At 41.0% G+C, this 13,615-nt stretch overlaps 1 protein-coding gene and 1 pseudogene across 2 annotated transcripts in view; one reads left to right on the top strand and one right to left on the bottom strand.

Annotated features, from left to right (window-relative positions):
• LOC308697009 (uncharacterized protein) overlaps positions 1-13,615 on the top strand; it is a gene marked incomplete at its 3' end in the record, with an annotated part of 215,586 nt that overhangs the window by 126,882 nt on the left and 75,089 nt on the right. The window lies entirely within an intron of this gene.
• The window catches only part of LOC308687116 (nucleotide-binding oligomerization domain-containing protein 1-like), a 74,769-nt pseudogene that overhangs the window by 43,264 nt on the left and 17,890 nt on the right, over positions 1-13,615 (bottom strand). Inside the window, exon 5 of the transcript XR_014032238.1 lies at positions 11,327-11,749. The product of XR_014032238.1 is annotated as a nucleotide-binding oligomerization domain-containing protein 1-like (transcript). The remainder of the gene's footprint in view (positions 1-11,326; positions 11,750-13,615) is intronic.

Below are 13,615 nucleotides of genomic sequence, written 5' to 3' on the forward strand. Positions count from 1 at the left end.
GCCGATCATGTGCCCGTCCCGCCCTGTCAATTACTGCGTGAAGTTTGCCCCGCCCCCACCCAGTGCAAAACGTCGGCAATATAGGCTCAATAGTTTTAACTTCGTTTGTGTTAACTAATTGGAATAATAATATTAACTAATGGGAATATTGTTTAGCTTATTTTTGGTTAAATTTGGTTTAATTTAGTTATTTAATTTATTCAATTATTTAGTTTTGCTATAGGCCTACTTTTCATGCCAACTTACCATGGCCCCCCTAGCACCCCCTCGCGGCACCCAGGGGTCCCCGTCCCCACTTTGAAAACCACTGCTATAAAGCATATGACTTCAGTTTCTTGAGGGAAAGGCCTTTCTTATGACTTTTTTTTGAAGCAGTGAAAATATTCTTAATATTGTATACACTGAAACTGAAATGTATTATCGTATACCGTAGTGTACAATAGACAATGAATATTAACACAACAACATTGATATGAGTAAAGAATAGTTTCAAATACAACATGTGGCTATGAGGGATTTTCTGACATCTGTTTCATATTCTTCTCTGTTACAGGTATGAAGAATACCAGATGAACAAAAGCATCGTAGATGAACCACAACAGCCTTCAATCTCACAATTCCTGGACACTCGTGTAGGGCGTTACAGCATGAGCCACCCACAGCAGAAGGCCATCTCCAATGCCATACTGTCTGACTTGATTATTGACTGCAATTTTCCTCTGTCTATTGTGGAAAATAAGAGCTTTCGTCACTTTCTGGCTGTTCTGGACAGCAAGTATACCCCAGTATGTCGCCGAACGCTGACCACAAAAACAGAGAGCCTTGCTGAGGAGAGACGTTCAAAGTTAAAAACTCAATTGAGCAACACTGACTATGTTTCAGTCACTGTGGACATTTGGTCTGATCGAAAGATGAGGGGATTCCTTGGTGTCACCGTGCACTGGATGGAGAGAGATGCAGAGCAGGTACAGCTAAAGACAAATCTCTTGGCCTGCAACCGCTTCAAAGGCTCTCACACAGCGGAGCGCATCTGTGACCAGTTTGAGGCAATATGTGATGAATACAACATCAAAGCTAAATTGGACTATATCATTAGTGACAATGCTGCTAACATGCGCAAGGCATTTACGGTCTGCTTCCCCAGCGAACAGGAGGAAGATGATGATGCTGGAGATAATCTTGATGATCCTGAGCTATGGCATGACTTAACCCTAGAGGACCAGCAAGCCGTCGATGCTGCTATGGCAAAGAAACAGCGCCTGCAGTGTTTTGCACACACATTGCAGCTGGTTGTGGGAGACGGTTTGAAAGAAACAAAAGTGGCATGTCCTTCTCTCTCCAAGTTATCAAAACTTAGCTCCCTGCTCCACACTAGCACAACGTTTAAAGACATCTTCGATGGTGAATTTGGGGAGCACAGAGGCATCCCTGTGAGCAGTGAGCACGAGGTGGAATTCCACACTGCGGCAGGTGAAAGCAGTCCTTCATTGTGATCAGCAAAAGCTCTGCGCAGTTCTTGAGTTCTTGTCATTCACACCACGAGAGTGGAATCTGCTGAAGGAGTTGGTGGACATTTTGAAAACCGTTCGGAGAAGCAACTGATTTGACACAGGGGGAGAAAGTCATTACAATCAGTGCAGTTGTTCCATCCGTCTTGTCCCTCAATCAACATCTTGAGAAGCTGAAGCCTCAAGTTCGTTTCCTGAGCGGCCTGGTCAGAGGTCTGCAGGCATCCCTGAAAAAAAGATTTCTTGGGATCTTCATTAATGTGAAGATGGCCCAGTCTCAAGAAGGGATCACTGCCCCCTTTTCAGACACAGTCTATCTGAAAGCAGCTGTCTTGGATCCAGCCTTTTGTCTGCTGTGGATTGAGCCCCATGTGCTGGTCAACCGTGACATCAAGTCAGAGGTGACACAACGAGTTAAAGGTAAATATTATTGACTTGCAATGCAACTTAAATGCAACATAAAATAATTTAATCTTAATCTGATCTAGGATCTAATGTGATATTAATCTGACTTTAACAATATTAACAATTTTCAGTCTTGCACAGTCATCAACATCAGTAATGGTAATAAGGGCTCTTTTGTTTCAACTGTTGTGACACGTTTTTTTTAGAATTGATCCTGCAAGATGCTGCAGAGACGGAGCAACCTGTGCCGGTGCCTGCTGAAGAAGAACTAGAGGACATGGAAGGAGAAGGGCTGTTTGCTGCATACCATAAGAGGCAGAAAAGGGATGTTGGGACCCCACCAGCAGTACAGCTAAGTCACTACATTGACATGGCAGAAGGACAGAATGCCCTTTTGTTCTGGGCACTGAACAGTAAGACTCTTCCTTCACTCTTTCAAGTAGCCATCCGAGTCTTGGCAGTGCCTGCTTCTAGTGCTCCAGTGGAGCGAGTTTTCAGCCATGGTGGCATCATTCTGCGTCCCCATCGCACACAAATGACTGACAGACTTTTGGCCAATTTGATCTTTTGCAAATGCAATGCAGTATAGGGGCCTCCCTCCACCTGTCCACAGCACGCATGTGCACACACACTCACTCTCTGCTCATCACCTGTCCACCTCTCTCTCTTTCTCTCTTTCTCTCTCTCTCTCTCTCTCTCTCTCTCTCTCTCTCTCTCTCTCTCTCTCACTCTCTCTCTCTCTCTCTCTCTCTCTCATATTATCAGGTTGGTCCAGTTTTTCAGAAGTCATAATTTTGAGGAGTGAGGATATTATTGATGAAATGTTTAAGTTAAGGCTTAAGTTTTGTTTAAGTTAGCCTTAAGTTTAGGCTAAAAGGACCCATGTCTATTTGAAAGTTAAACTGTTTTGCAATATGAGGTCAATACAATACAGGACTGAAGCTGCTGTGCATTGTTCTAGTGCAATATGCTGTTGAAATACAAGCATATTCTCTCTCTCTCTCTCTCTCTCTCTCTCTCTCTCTCTCTCTCGTTGGTCCACGCTGATCCAGTTTTTCAGAAGTCATAATTTTGAGGAGTGAGGATTTTATTGATATGTTTAAGTTAAGGCTTAAGTTTTGTTTTAGTTTAGGCTAAAAGGACCCATGTCTATTTGAAAGTTGAACTGTTTTGCAATATGAGGTCAATACAATACAGGACTGAAGCTGCTGTGCATTGTTCTAGTGCAATATGCTGTTGAAATACAATGATTTTTTTGTGAAAATTAAATTTTCTGTTTTTTACTGTATTTGATTAATGTCATTGTATAAAAAGAGATTTAAATAAATACAAATCTTACAGACATACATGATTTGTATAAATTTTATTTCTGTGGTAAGAGGACTTGAAATGACTCGAAACTAAAATGGTAGGACTTTGGACTCGACTTGAGACTTGTTGGCTTTGACTTTTGACTCGACTCGGGACTTGCCTCATCTTTGACTCGACTTGACTCGGGACTCGAGGGCAAAGACTTGAGACTTACTTGTGACTTGCATAACAATGACTTTGTCCCACCTCTGCTTGAAACAAACAGGATGACAAAAAAATGCTACTTTTGAGGGGAAAATACTATTTTTGAGCATGACAAGCTTATTATGAGACACAAAACATCACAATACTAGTAAAATATAGCTAAAAATGAGTTCCCTTTCGAAGGGAACCTCGACAATACGTCATCGACGTTATGGGGAATCGCCTCAGCATGACCAATGACTGAAGTACCTGTGGAAACCCGCCAATTGCATTGGCCCGCGTCAGCCATGACGTGACGCTCTGGCGTGCCCAGGCGCCCAGAGAACATGACATCCTATTTTCGTCTTCAGGGACTGATTTACTGAGTGCTGTAAGTTGGTTATTATGGAGAAAGGTAAGAAAACATATAGGAAGTGCGTTTACCCGTGCGAGTGGTGTCTCGCGCCTGGTGATTCTCACGACCTTTCTGTTTGGTGTCTGGGTGAAGTGCACGCGCGCTCTGCTCTCGAGGGGGCGGAGTGCGTACACTGCGAGCGTCTTCCCCTGAGGACACTTCGTTCTCGTCTGTCCCTCTTCTCGAGGGGAGAGGGACAGTCTGCTTTGCCCCGCGGATCGGGCCCCTTTTGCGCCGAGGCCGAGAGAAGACTCAGATCGTGGGGATCACAAAGAGACCTCGCTGATGAGTTTGAGAGAGGAGTGAATCTCTCTCAGTCGTCAGAGCGGGACGAGGACGAGCTGCTGGCCGATGATGATGCATCTTCAGCATCTTCTAGGCCAGCAGGTAGTGCTCTTCTGGCGTCAAGCCAGGGCGAGCAGGAGGAAAGCAAGGCGGGCGAGGATGCTGAGATGCTTGAGCCTGCCCAGCCCTCCTGCCCCACGTACGAGGAATTGATAGAGGTGATGGAGCGTGCCACTGCCAGGCTTGAGTTGCCCTGGCAGCGCGTAAGAGAGGAAGCTGCTCGTGGAAGGCTTGACGAGCGCTTCCTCTCTGGCCACACCCCATTGATTCCTGGGAGCCTTCCATTCCTTCCCGACCTCCATTCTCAGGTTGTGAAGGCATCGATGCGCTAAGGACTCCAACCCTGCCATCCAAACCCCTTCAGACCACATCCCGTTTGAATGGCAGGGCGTACGCGGCGGCAGGTCAGGCCTGTGGTACACTGCACACAATGGCCGTGTTGCAGGCGTACCAGGCCGACCTGCTGAAGGACCTGGACCAGGGTCAGGGCTTATCCCCTGATGCGGTGGCCGAGCTGCGCCGCACCACAGACCTGGCTCTCCGGGCCACTAAGCAGACAGCTGCGGCCATCGGTCGTTCGATGGCTGCCATGGTGGTTACGGAGAGGCACCTGTGGGTGAACCTGGCTGGCATCGGGGAGAAAGAGAGGACTTTTCTCCTCGATGCCCCGGTTTCGCCCTCTGAGCTTTTTGGGACTTCCGTCGAGGCGGTGATCGGAAAGTTTAGAGAGGCGAAGGCGCGTTCGGCAGCATATAGGTCGTGCATACCGGTCCAGGTCCACACCCAGACGCCCCTGGGGTCCTGGTCCGTCTCGCTTCGATGAGCTTAGGCAGGACCAGCGGGACTCGGTCGCTGCTCGTGCCCCTCCTCTTACCTGGAGCAAGGCTATGAGAAGGCGCGAGTCCAGAAGGAGAAGGCGGGGTGTAAGGAGAGAGGACTTCCGGGATAGGCGTGAGGAGGATTGCCCTGGAAGGGGTAGATAGACCTTTTTCCTCCTCTTGTACGCCCGCTTTCCCTCTTTCCCCGTTTTAGAGTAACATCAGGCCCAGCGGACCTATGATGATGTTCTATTAATCTGACGGTCTGCAGCAGGCTTGGTGTATAGTTGTATGGATGAGTAGCTATGTTTCTTTATCTGGACATTAATTTAGACATTGCAGGTCCTTATAGCTTAGGTGCTTATAATAAGCTAGCTTTTAATAGTATATGTAGTAGGCTTCCTCTCCATATGAGAGTCGTACTGCTGAGGCCTCCATATACATATTGCATGTTTCAGGCTTCCTCTACTCTAGAGTCATCCTGCTGAGGCCTTCACCCAATAGCAAGCTGGTTTTCTGTCAGCAGTGTTGGGAACGTTACTTTAAGAAAGTAATTAGTTATAGTTACTCACTACTTGTTCCAAAAAGTAACTGAGTTAGTAACTGAATTACTCTATAATAAAAGTAACTAGTTACCAGGGAAAGTAACTATTTGCATTACTGTAAAAAAAAAAAATTGCTATATGTCAAAGAATTTGGATTTTTTTTGAGCAGTTTTCACAAGTCAGTTGAAATGAGAAGAACAGACAGGTGTTTGTACATAACTTTAGAAATTTTTTTGCATGTCGACAGACAGCAAGAGGTTTATCCTGCACTTCAAGCATTATCTTTGTAAGAAAAGTAAACAGTTACACCATATAAAGTGCATTTAACTCTGCAAATTAAATCAACCTCTCTAAACTTTTTATTTAAAAGTTTTATTAATAAAGTAAAGGCATTGAACCAGTTTATTTGTAGTTTGTAGTGCACTGACTGTGCACATTATATAACATTAATATATTTGTTTTCCTTAAAATTTTAATTAGCAGTAACTTAAACACTTTGCAGTTTGAATGTCCTGTATAAACAAAATTACGGATTGTTTTTGTTTCCACTGTTCGATCGCGTCCGCGCCTCACACACACACACACGCACGCACGCACACAAATTGTAAACATTTTGCGACTTTTCAATCGCGCCCACGCCTCTCTCTCTCTCTCTCTCTCTCTCTCTCACACACACACACACACACACACAAAAATGTAAACACTTTGCAACTTTTCGATCGCGCCCGCGACACACACACTCTCTCTCTCTCTCTCTCTCTCTCTCTCTCTCTCGGTTCAATACGAATACATGTACCGTTCCACTCCTAGTTCTTGCCTTTGACCTCAATGAATTTGAAGTAGTGCTTATATCTTCACCTTGAAAACGCCAACTTTTCATCGGATTGCTCCTGACTCGCCATCTCTGCTGCTTCATCGAATCTGTTTAGCTGGTGTGTGGCGTGTGCTGGCATGTGTGTAAAATAACTGGCTCTGATTGGCTACCATGAAACACATGACCCTGCCTTAGCCAATCATAATCGCTTACCTTGTTATATCACCTGCTCACTCGCTGTGCGAGCCAGGGGTGCGTTCGGATTACACAGTTTATTCAATCAATGAATGCATAGTAACGCACCGCATTTAACGTCCAGTAATGTTAACGGCGTTGTAACGACGGGAAAAGTAATTAGTTAGATTACCCCGTTACTGAAAAAATAACGTCGTCATGTAACACTGTCTGTCAGTATATGTAGTAAGCTTCCTCTCAATATGAGGGTCGTATTGTTGAGGCCTCCATATATTTATTGATCCTAGGCAGGCTAGTTATTGCTGGTATATGTGTTAGGCTTCCTCTCCCTATGAGAGTCGTACTGCTGAGGCCTCCATATACATATTGCGTGTTTCAGGCTTCCTCTACTTTTAGAGTCATCCTGCTGAGGCCTTCATGCAAATAACAAGCTAGTGTTTGTCAGTATATGTAGTAGGCTTCCTCTCCATATGAGGGTCGTATTGCTGAGGCCTCCATATACATATTGCATGTTTCAGGCTTCCTTTACTTTTAGAGTCATCCTGCTGAGGCCTTCATGCAAATAGCTAGCTAGCTTTTGTCAGTATATGTAGTAGGCTTCCTCTCCATATGAGGGTTGTATTGTTGAGGCTTCCATATATTTATTGAGCCTAGGCAGGCTAGTTATTGCTGGTATATGTGTTAGGCTTCCTCTCCCTAGGAGAGTCGTATTGCTGAGGCCTCCATATACATATTGCATGTTTAAGGCTTCCTCTACTTTTAGAGTCATCCTGCTGAGGCCTTCATGCAAATAGCAAGCTAGTTTTTTCTCAGTATATGTAGTAGGCTTCCTCTCCATATGAGGGTCGTATTGCTGAGGCCTCCATATACTTATTGCATGTTTCAGGCTTCCTCTACTTTTAGAGTCATCCTGCTGAGGCCTCCATGCAAATAGCAAGCTAGTTTTTTGTCAGTATATGTAGTAGGCTTCCTCTCCATATGAGGGTTGTATTGCTGAGGCCTCCATATACATATTGCATGTTTCAGGCTTCCTCTACTTTTAGAGTCATCCTGCTGAGGCCTTCATGCAAATAGCAAGCTAGTTGTTACATACAGGTTGTTGGCTAAAAAAATAAATAAAAGAAATTGATAGCCTCCCTGGGATGGGGGTCGGCTTTGCCCCCTCCCCCCCCACAACCCCCCCCCCCACACACCCCCACACCCCACACCCCTTGATGCGGTATCCAGGCCTTGAGCTAAAAGCTCGACGCTGGCCCTAGGGAGAAGTGCTAATGTTAGCCTGATGTGTAAGCAGCAGGGGCTGTTACCTGGGTTATTGTAGTGGTCAGGCATCCCCTTAGCATGGCGGCGTGGGTATAGCGTTCCCCATAACGTTGATGACGTATTGTCGAGGTTCCCTTCGAAAGGGAACGTCTCAGGTTACAAATGTAACCTTTGTTCCCTGAGAACAGGGAACGAGACAATACGTCTCCCTGCCATGCTTTCGCTTCTGCTTGCTCAGTCCCTTCAGATGAAGAGGAAGTCATGTTCTCTGGGCGCCCTATTTATACTTCCTGGGCACGCCAGAGCGTCACGTCATGGCTGACGCGGGTCAATGCGATTGGCGGGTTTCCACTGGTACTTCAGTCATTGGTCACGCTGAGGCGATTCCCCATAACGTCGATGACGTATTGTCTCATTCCCTGTTCTCAGGGAACAAAGGTTACATTTGTAACCTGAGACGTTTTCCCAGCTAATTTCAAGATCACTCATATCTTGTAAGGCTTAAATATAATGTCTTATTTCAAGAAATCTTACCAAGAGAATTTTTACTTGTTCCATTGGCAGATTTTTTTGCTTATTACAAGCAAAAATATCTTGTATTAATTTATTTTTTTTTTTATTTTTTTTGGAGTGGCCTTTTTTCCAGTATAGAAAAAAGTTGATTAGTTTGCCTGATTATTTTTGTCGTTGTATTCTGTCAAATATGAAATGTTTAGTTTAGCTACTTGCACCTTATCTCGCACTTTGACGGTTATCAGCTGGAACTCGCTCTCAGCGGCTCCTGTGAACAGGGCCGTAGCTAGAGAATTCGGGGCCCCCTAAAAAATATTCATGTGGGCCCCCTTCACCAATATCATATACTGTAAATAGATGAGCATGGAGGCCCAACTATAACAGAAGATGGTGATGTTGTTGTAAAACTTTTATTTAAAAGTTAAATGTTTATATAAAATTACAACTAATAAAAACTAACAAAAAGAAAGAAATTGTTGAATAATAATAAAACAAATTTTTAAAAAAGTAACAGCAAAATAATATTTTTCCCCATCAGTCTGTTATAATTCATAAATCAAAAAGTAAACATTTAGAAATGCACAAGAATGCAGTCAAATTTAAAAAATAAAATCATTTATTGTCTTATTTTTTCATAAAGATAATATGGAACTGGTAATAGTATTACATAAATCTAATAAATGTATTCATCCAAGTGCAGTGTGTTGTATTCATGTTTTCTTGATGTAATAAATACTTCATCAGCCGGCAGGTCAGGTGCATAATTCCAATGCGTCGTGACTCGTGTACATTTTTTAACTCTTATGTTAAAAAGAGAAATTTTGACAGCGTAATCATTCGGCCTTTGAAAAAGTGAATGTTTGAACTCTGGTGTATGCTAAATGAAAACAGGCGAACGGGTGTATGAATGTGTCTGCAGGTGTATCTAACCCTAACAACTAATGACAAACTTTATTTTTGCTATTGTACATACATTTTATTCTTCTAACTGTTTGTCTTTGGTTAAAGGTGAACTAAGTAACTTTTTTTACCTTAACTGAACAGCTTCGGAGTCATTGGAATGGTTATATTACTTATTTCGGGTTGAATGGTGGTCGTTTCGCACCCCCCTGGTGCCCGTGAGCGGAAAATCCGCAATTGCAACTTTGAGCCGGTGGGCCGCCGGCCGCCGCGTCAGGAAGTCTCGTGTAATATCAGGTCTCGCGATGTAAACAATTGCTTTACAGCCAAAAGAAATCTGCTAAAATGCTGTCATTATTGCACTACCCCACGCTGTCCGAACCCGAATGAAGAAGACGCTTTAAAGAATGTCCCATCTGCTTTGATGTCGTTGATCTATAGCCTCTGGTGTCTGAGAATCACCAACGAGTTTTTACAACAGTGTTGTCAAATATCTATTCCGAGGCTGTGGGGGGAGCTCTAGAGAGAAACCTGCGAGCAAAAAGCGAGAATACAGCGAAGAAATCCCGAAGCTACTGAGTGCTGCTTTAATATGTACGCCTCCAAAAATTTGCATATGCCAGCCCATGCCAGGCGGAACTGCGCAGCCGAATCATCGGAAGTTCTGCAGGTGAAGAAACAAGCGAGGATCATAGGGAAAATGGCAGATCTGTCTATAATCTATCTATCTATCTATCTATCTATCTATCTATCTATCTATCTATCTATCTATCTATCTATCTATCTATCTATAATCGGATACCGCTACAGTTTAATTCGAAGTTGTTAGTTCCCATACACAAAAGAAATATATTTTCAAGATATATTTTGGAATATATGAAAATATTTGAAATTGGCCCAATAAATGTATTTCATACTTATTTTTCATATATTTTTGTTATATTTTAGAATATATTTCAATGTATTTTTTTCTGTATGGGTCCCCAAAAGTGTCAAAAATATATGTGGCATATATTCCAAATACATTGAAATATATTCTGAAATATATCAAAAATATATGAAATATAAGTATGAAATTTATTTATTGGGCCAATTTCAAATATTTGCATATATTCCAAAATATATCCTGAAAATATATTTCAAATATATTTCTTTTGTGTATGGGTTTGCTCTGCCCGTTTCACCATGGACTGTTTTTCTAACTTGGAACAATATCAAGCAGCCAGGCTTCTCTCAGCGTCTCATACTGACGAATTGGGCAATTTCAACTAACATTATATTCCCGCAAGCGGTAAGTAGTTTTTTTATTAACGATAATTTACACTGTGTTATCTAGATCCAGCGCGATATTGTTTTTTCCTCGAGAGACATCATGGTTTGCAAACGAGCGAACGAAGCATGGTAGTTGCTCAGTGTGTGGATGTACAAATTAACACAAAAGTATTTTTTTAATTCCTTCATCTGAGCCTCTGGAGAACCAGTGGGTTATGTGAATTTCTGATGCGTAACTGTTCAAGTTCAGACAGAAAATCTTTCTCTCAAAGTCGTTCAATACTGTTTATGCATTAGTAAATCAAGTCAGTGACTAAACGCTCAACTTCATGTCGTTTCTCGCAGAAACTGCGTTGCAGTGATAAGATCTTCATTCACGCGATCAACAAGCTGTCATCTGCTCAATGCTCATCACTGCAAGGAAATATGCCTTTTATTTCTAAATTATAACAACTTTAGATCTAAAAAACATACAATAAACATAAACATAAAATAATAAAACAATCCATTCTAGGACATCTTTAAATAGTCAAATTTCTAAACTTTTGAAGTATTGAATTTGTCCTTACTGATTGTAATTTAGTATTTTACATATAAATGTGTGCATTGAATTGTGTTGTGAGTCCAAAACTTTCACTTGCTGTATTAAAAATCTATATAGTAAATTAGCAATGTTTTTCCAAATTACACTCCAATCCAAAACATCCATAAACAAAATAAATGTTCTCATCAATGCCTTTCTAAAACATGTTTAATGATGAAAAAAGAAATAACATGAATATCAATGTCTGGATCTCTGAGGGTTAAATCAACAATCAAAAGCATGCAAGTTCAGGTACCTCAGCTGTGAGATGTAGGACAGACACTGAAGGAAACTCTTCACTTCACTCTCTTCCTCTGAACATCCTCTCAGCTCTACTGGTTTCTTCACTGTCTGGAGTTTCAGCACTTCCAGGAGGACGGAGGTCTTTCTCTCTGAGAGATCTATGATCCAGACATCAGGAGACTGGAAAACTGACTGTAATGCTGGAAGGAAACTCCTGCCTGTTTGAGTCTCATAGTTCTTCACATGTGAGCAAAGATCCAGCAGGAAATCACTCTGTTTAATTCTGTCAGTCCATTGATAAGGAAAAGATGTGTAGGTGCAGACTGATGATAACAGTTTCAGCATCTGCTCTTCTGTCTGTGTCTCAGTCTCTGCTGCTTTAATCAAGAGTCTCAGAACAAATCTGTTTTGAACACTTTCATTCAGATTAGAAAATCTGTAACAAAATGGAAATGAGAAATGTGAATAGAGATATCACAGAACTTATTATAGCTATGACGTGACTTAATAATACAAATTAAAATAATGTGTTGTTTGTTTAATGTTTTCAGCTCACATTGTTGTAAACACTTGAGACAGAGCATCAAATTTGTCATTAAATGCTGACAGAGTAATTAACACTTTCCATTTACATTTAGCAGACACTTTTATCCAAAGCAACTTACAAACGTGGAGAGCAATGGAAGCAGTTAAACTAACAGTAGGACAACAACATGTAATTGCTGTGATGTTTTCCAGTTTAGTCTAATGCAGTATGTAATTTTTTTTTTTTTTTTAAATAGATATAGAGTAGAAGAGAATAGAAAAGAAAGTTAGTATTAAAGGAGAACTCCGGTCAATTTTAAAGGGATAGTTCACTTTGAAAATAATTTTTGGTATGTTTTAGCTTACCTCAAGGGCATCCAAGATGTAGGTGTCTTTTTTTACGCAGTAGTTTCAATTTTGATATTTTTAGGTCAAACCGTTCTTGTCTGTCAGTCATTTCATGCAGGTATATGGTCACTGTCTCAAAGAGCATGCACAAAGTCCAAATTAAACAATTCCCCATCGTCCAAATTAAACAATTCCCCATCGTAAGTACACATTGATGGCCTAAGACACGAAACGAGCGGTTTGTGTGAGAAAACGAACAGTATTTATATCGTTGTTATCTCTTGAACACAGCCGCGTTCGAATGATCTGAGGGTGCGGGCGGGTATAGATATATACATAGATGTCGCCTTGGCTACGGTTTCGTTCCAATTCCTTCATTTTCCAGCAGGATTTGTACCGGCCCACACTGCCAAAATAACCAAAACCTGGTTCAATGACCATGGGATTACTGTGTAATTACTGTGTGATTTCATGTAATATTCTAATTTTCTGAGATTTTGATTTTGTGGTTTTCACAAGCTGTAAGCCATAATCATCAAAATTATAACAAATAAAGGCTTGAGATATCTCACTTTGCATGTAATGAGTCTATATAATATACAAGTTTCACTTTTTTTAACAGAATTACTGAAATAAATCAACTTTTTCATGATATTCTAATTTTATGACCAGCACCTGTACATGTTTTCATTTTTGAGAGAATAATGTTTATGCATGGTTATTGAAGAAGTTTCTGAAATAAGGCCACAAAACACATACTAAATATATGTCTATAAGTCTTTTGACTAATGGATGTTCGTGCCTAGAGTTTTTTCTTCAAAATGATGTGAAAATCATCCTGCCTAATCAGTCACATAAAACGATACATTGATTTAAGTTTTGTGAAACACTTTTAGTTTGGAAAGGCAATATGCGGATGGGGTGTAAACGATCATGCATATTTAGTAGTTCACACCTGATGAGACAATGCCCCTGCATACTTAATGAGCCATTCATTCAGGTGTGTCACCTATAGCTAACTTAAATATACAAGCTTCATAAAAATGATCATTCTAGAAGAAAATTTCAGATGGTATTTAGAGGCTTTTGCATCTTATATTTATACACAAATATACATTTTATTTATATTTTTTATATATTTTTTTTTCATAAATTGTGCTTGCAAATTGTATAATATCCAAGGTAAACATGTCTAGTAATTGTGCAGTTAATTCTCATACTGTATTTTCAGTTTTGGAATATTTATCCTCTCCCCAAATTTGTTACTAATAAAACACAATACAAATTATTTAAAGAAAAAATATATATTTACCTTTTAATAGTTTGTTTACATCTACCTTGTAAATATATTTTTTTATTAAAAAGGTTACAATTACAACAACAATTCAAGTGTAATCTTACAGTATATTCTACAGTAAAAACTGTACCT

This window comes from Scardinius erythrophthalmus (genome assembly GCF_964197995.2).
Source record: "Scardinius erythrophthalmus genome assembly, chromosome: 1".
Lineage (NCBI taxonomy): Eukaryota > Metazoa > Chordata > Actinopteri > Cypriniformes > Leuciscidae > Scardinius > Scardinius erythrophthalmus.